General features: G+C 34.8%; 1 non-coding gene across 1 annotated transcript; it reads left to right on the forward strand.

Moving 5' to 3' along the window:
* Positions 1–5,141: 5,141 nt before the first annotated feature.
* Positions 5,142–5,332, forward strand: LOC143389421 (U2 spliceosomal RNA). The gene has a single exon (XR_013090137.1). It is a non-coding gene; the product is annotated as a U2 spliceosomal RNA (small nuclear RNA).
* Positions 5,333–6,525: the final 1,193 nt, after the last annotated feature.

Raw genomic sequence — 6,525 nt, forward strand, 5'->3', positions numbered from 1 at the left:
GACTCATGGCTCTGACCCCCATCATATCATTGTGAAGCAGAAGTAGGTACTGGAAAGTAAAGAGGCTAAAACCTTCTACAAAGTATCATTTGCCATTTGCAAAAGAGTGTAGGATTTTTCAGTAAGCATGATTTCAGGGTGAGAGTGCAGGAAAAGCTGAAGGCTGGAACAAAAGAGCAATTCTGTGCTACCCACACTATAACAGGCTATCTGTCCCCTTTGGGAAATAGGCTATAATTGGAAAGTCTCCAAATTACTATTATAATATTTATCATAGCCTAGTTTGCAGTAAGTAATTTTATTTGCTTTTCAGAAACAGGGTTATGAGCACTTGTGTCCATCATTGGTAAAAACTTAATGAGAATAAAATTGATCTTATCAATTTCCTGGCACTGCGGAGGTTACTATATTCAAAATCTGCTGTATTTTGTTCTCTCTTACTCCTCTTCCCTTCCTCCTTTTTCTACTCTAACTCCTCCTTTTTCCTTCTATGTTTTCCTCAACATAGACATGTTGCCTAGCTCAATGATATGCATTTAACCTGGAAGATGGTCAAGCTATTACAAAATTTGGCAAGAAACTACTATTTAGCTTTCAAATTATAATTCTTTCTTCTTTTTCTTTTTAATTGGGAATATTTCTACCCTGCTAAGTAATCAAATTTATTTTTGAGTCTTGGCATCACGACTAGGTTCTAACTAGTTAGAAGATAAAGATGCATGGAACTTATTCTACTTATGATGGTTCCCTTTATTCTCCTCTCTCTCCCTCCCCTTAATGCCTGAGAAGTAATTTTAATCACTGAAGTACTACATCTATGATGTGACCTTAAGAAATGAAGTCATATTGAGAAGGATACTGCATCCTTGGAACATCTTATAGGTTGGTTAACATCCAAACTCCTTTAAAGTGAAGGGGATATAGTTCTATCTTGCTTAAGTAATTATTTTTCCAAATTATTTTAGTCTTGGTCAAAAACGATCCTGATATATTGCTTGCTGGTGTTCTGCAAGGCAGGAGTGAAAGTAAGGTAGATGGAGTACAATATAATCCCCCGACATTTTTTCACTCTGGAATTCAATATTTAGGTACTGAGAGAGGATTATTAGTCTTCAGTGAGAACTGAAGAAAAAAAAAAACTGCAAGAAGACATGCATTATTAGCATGCCTGTGTCATTTTAATGTGGAAATCTATAATGAATATCAACAAATTCTTGATGTGCCCGAGGCTAGGAGACATCTTGACTTCTTGGCATAGCCTTAGATCATGAATTGTCCAGTATGAAGAATCCTAACAATACAACAATTCCAGAAGTCTTGCAAAATTTGCTAGATTACAAATTTCTCTACTAATATATGTATTGTTATGATAAATCTCCAATACATGAACTAAAGAGATTCACACATTTTGCTTTCTTTCCATGGCCTTCTTTCTATAGCATTTTTTCATGCACAGGTGAAAGACCACATAAAGGAAATCATTGGAAGTCAACAGTCTGCAACCCAGAAGAAATCCCATACAAGGTCCTAACTATACTGGCACCTGATCTTGGACTTCCAGTCTTCATAACTGTGAGAAAATAAATGACTATAGTTAAACCCATTCCACATATGGTGTTTTGATACTTCACCCTAAACAGACTAAGTCAACCCATCCATCAAGTCCCTCCTCAGATATCTCCTTTATGGAAACTTCCTGTCTCCTCCCTCTCCATTACCCATCGAATAAATATATTTCATTGGAAGATCGAAACACTTTTTCATAACACTTAATATAATATCTTATCATCCTAATATACTATATGGTATTTTTTTTCTTGTGGAAGACAGCACAACTTTCTTTTTTTCTGAACTACAGCCACATTATTTGAAATTAAATATGTATTCAGTTGAATAGAGTAATCTCTCACTCACATTATTAAAATTTTTTTCCTGGAATAAGGTGGCCAAAGCTGTAATGTTAAGATTCTGATCAAATTGACCAATTTTATCACCATATTTTGTATAGCCATGTAAAATGCAAGGTTTGTAAGGTGTACCTCTTTTAAAACTCAATATGAATGAATAAAAAATATACATTGAATGAGGAAGGAATAACGAGATTCAGTTATTGAAATTATATAGCAACTTAAATTTTATTTGGAAATTAAGTTCTTTATCCTTGTTAATATCTAAGATAAAATGAATGCATGTCTTATCCTGTGCGGGTTCTTTACATATATTTTTGTCTAAAAGGAAATTAGAGAACTCCAGAAAAAGGCTAGGGATTAAACAGAAATACTGAAACATATAAACCACCAATCAATTTCTTCTAAAACTGTTGAGGATGGGAGTGATCTAAAGGGTGGGAACTTAGATCACTCTCATCCTCTTAGGAAGATACAACGTAGCACTCTGTTAGGGTAGGCCCCAAATGGCAAAAGTTAGGCTCCCTTGGTGAGATTTCCAGCAGGCTGTGTTATATATTTAGTGTGAAGCCAAGGCTGGGAACCAGCTGTTATGATTAATCAAGGCAGAAACACTAATTCAGCAGATATGTTCAAGGTCATAAGCCTTAACTTGTGAGCAACTGCCTCCTTATGTAACCTATTTGCAGTTGCCTTCTTTATTTGTCCTGCATATAAAACGGGCTTATGGAAAAGACTGGAGGACTAATTGGGGTTGATGAGGGCTAACGGGGACAAAATGGGGGCAAATGAGTGCTAAAATAGAAATTGGTTGAGAGCTAAATCTGAAGCTGGAGGATGTTACCACCTCTGAATAAAGTGTGTCTACTCTCCTAAGGGGGTCTTCCGTCCTCTTCCACCTGCTGAACCCCGAATTTGTTTCCTGGGTCAGGGCACCCAGGTAACACACTTTCAAAACAGATTTTGTAAATGGATCTGAATTTATATAATGGCTTTCCTCTTTTCCTGAATGTGCCTATGAACAAATTACTTAACCTCTTTAAAATCCTTTGATTCTCCAGATATAAACTAAATGGGCACTTCTGTTTTTCACTTGTCTTTACAGTCATTAAAAAAGCCAACAAATATAGAGAACCAAGTTTTGGTGATGTTCTTTTTCCCTCTCAGTTTTAAATATCTAGAAGTTTTTTAGACAGATTTGGTATCATCACTGCATGTATGATACTAAAGTGGATGGAAGTAGTAAGGAGAGATGAGAAACTAAGAGAAACAATGAAAAGATCATTTTAAAACAGGCTTTAAAAGCATCTGTAATCAATTAATTTTCTTATTTCAAAAGATGTTTTAGGTTTTGATCTTACCTAGGACTTGCAGGATTTTGGTATTTATTATTTCTCCAGTCTTGTCTCTGAAGAGCAATTACCCATCCGGCCATCATCTTTACAGGAATAAGCACAACTTCTGCAACTTCCAATAGGGACCTTTAAGTTATGCCTTTGAATGAAGCAAATAATGATAAACTAACTCTAAAAGTCAGAAGGTCTTTTGAAACATACTTGATGCAGCTATTTAAAATTGTAATTTAGAGGTATTCCTTTGTAAATATTTCATAGCTCTAAAGTATCTGCACTTTAGATACTGCACTTAAAATGGACCATGGATACTTATTGTCAAACTGGAGGAACATCAATCTTCAGCTGCTTCCAAGTAATAGATCTTTTTGATATATTGTTACCAGCTAGCCACTCCCAAATGTGAACTGGATTTTATAAATATTATGTGAGTATTTTGTGAATCATGGGAATCGGAGCTGTGGTGAAAAGATACAAGTATTCTCCTAGTACTGTAACTATAGTTCTACTGGTCTTTGATTGTCAATACAAAGATACAAAAGAGAATTAGAAAAAAAAGGGGAGGGAGATAAAAAACCAAAGTGAAAGTGAGAGATGCTACCAAGTATATTCCCCAGGCGGAGTGCAGTGCCCCATGCCTGTAATCCCAGAACTTGGGAGGCTGAGACAGGAGAATTGTGAGTTCAAAGCCAGCCTCAACAATGGCCAGGTTCTAAGCAACTCAGTGAGACCTTGTCTCTAAATAGAATATAAAATAGGGCTGGGGGATGTGGCTCCTTCATACAGATATCAATTAAATACATGGAATATTTAACATCATTAAATATTAGGAAAAGATAAATGAAAATATAATGAGATGTCACAACATGACTCTCAGAATTGCTAAAATAGAAAAAAAAAAAGAAGAAGAAGAAAGAAAGAAATCACAGAACTCTAACCCTAGCAGGACAGAGAGAAGCTAGGTCACTTACACATTACTGATGTGAATATGAACTAACATAACTACTCTGGAAAATACATAGTTTGCTAAAAAGCTACCGATCTGATCCCAACACTGCACTCCTAAACATTTACTGCAGATAAATGAAGACGTATGTTCACAGAAAAATATGTGCTCAAATGCTTACAGGAGCTTTTTATTCCTAAAAGCCCAACTGGTAGCTTTATACCATGGCATACTAACTCACTGACAAAAAGAAACATATAAAATACTTGGACACATCTGCAAAGTATTATGCTGAGTGCAAAAAGCAAATTCCAAAAGTTTGCATATTGTATAATTTCATTTGCATGATTTTCTTAACATGACAAAATAGATATGGAGAACAGATTAGTTCTTGTCAGGGGTTAAACAGGGAGTAGGAGTGTGAAGAAAGTGGGGGAGGCTACCATAGGGCAACATGAGGGACTGTTCTGGTGAAAGAAATGTTCTGAATCTTCACTGTATCGATGCCAATAGTTTTCATGTTGCTGTACAGTTTTCACAAAATTACCTTAGGGAAAAACTAGAAAATAATCGGATCTGTCTGTATTATTTATTTTAACTATTTCTAAATTTGTATTTCTCTCGAAATAAAAGTTTTAATTAAAAAAAGAAAAAAAAAACAATTCCGTTAAGAACTGGGAATATAGCTCAGTGGAAGAGCACTTGCCTCACAGGTGTGAAGGACTGAGTTCCATTCATAGAACCAATAAATTATATATATAATTTAGTATATATAATATACTATATATACTCTAATATATATTAGAAGTACTAAAAACCACAAAAAGACTAAATAAAAACTTTTCAAAAATGCAAAGAAGTACAAAGAATAAACTTGTGGCCAGGTGTGGACAAACTTTTTTCTCATTTGTTTACTCTCAGAAAGAAGAGGCCGGTAAAAATTCTTATAGTATAAATAAGATCAAGCATGGTAGCTGGGTTTTTTTTTTTAATCAGTTTAATATATTCTCCATTTGAAAGTGCTTTATTAAATGGGCTTTTGAAACTAGGAAATGAATAGGAATTTGTTCTGTTCATTTCATACATTGTCCTGGTTTTTCAGTATTTTCAGGAGCAGTGTCCCCCAAGGGATGGGGAGGAGGAGGAAGAGGATCAGGATTAATCAACATGTGGAACTCCAGGTGCATACAGCAGGTGGGATGGGGTCCTTGGATCAGTGAGCAGTAATGACTGACTGAAGGAATGTTCATAAACTCAAATCATGCAATGTATTTGAAAACTTATTTTTCCACCAGGGTTGGCCAAATCAGGCCATATAATTTCCTGTACCAAATATCAATTTCTTTCAAAAATCTCATCACTCATCGAGTAATTTCTTTAACACCTTTTCACCTCCTAGAAAATTCTCCCAAATGTTCTCTGACAGTGTTATTTAATAACACTTCATTATGACAAGTGATCTTGAATATTTTACTTTAAGAATCTCATAGAGATTGGAAATACTAGTTCCTATGATTATAATTGCATCTTCAATCTGGCAGAAAGTTCTCCTCCCCCCTGGCAAACCTAACTACTCTTTCAATCCCTATTACTGTTCCATATCTAGAACTTCTTTCATTGTGACAGACACACTGATTATGAAAGTGGAGGGGGGCTTGTTTTGGAATAATTACTAAAGTTCTGTAAGTTTTCATATAAAAAATTATGAAAACAAAAATGTTAAGAATTTGCCATGTGAATAGGTTTTTGAAACGAGTGAAGAGCTTAACTATATTCAAAAAACAGCAAACACACTTCATTTTTAGGAGACAGATTTTCCTGAGTCCAGCACAGAAAATATCTGCTGATTTTCTCTAAGATATACTGATTTCAAGGCATTTTTATTCTTTACCTTGCCATTTTAATCATGATAAACATTCACTTAGGAAGCATAAATAATTGTACAATAACATTGCAGTTTGTTATTAACTGAAGGTATAACCAGGTGCTATCATGTCATTTGACATCATCTGTTTTATGGTTTTTCATTTACAGGCAGTGACAGAGTCATTAATTTTTGTAAGTGAAATAGTGAAACTTTTTTATCTATCTTAATAATTCCTTATGTTGAAATATTAAGTGTAGATTCTCCTCAGAGCATTATCATCTTGTGTTTTTCTTTGCTCCTCTAAACAGTATTTTTATTAGGAAATAATTAGGCATTACTTATCAAAGTAATGGGCAGGGTGCTTCGACAGAGAGAGGGTCAATGATTCTCTATGGTCTCACAGCTATTACCAGAATTGGGCTGAAAACAACAACCTTACATGGAGGAGAGGGA

Source organism: Callospermophilus lateralis, unplaced genomic scaffold (genome assembly GCF_048772815.1).
Source record: "Callospermophilus lateralis isolate mCalLat2 unplaced genomic scaffold, mCalLat2.hap1 Scaffold_73, whole genome shotgun sequence".
In the NCBI taxonomy this organism is placed as follows: Eukaryota; Metazoa; Chordata; class Mammalia; order Rodentia; family Sciuridae; genus Callospermophilus; species Callospermophilus lateralis.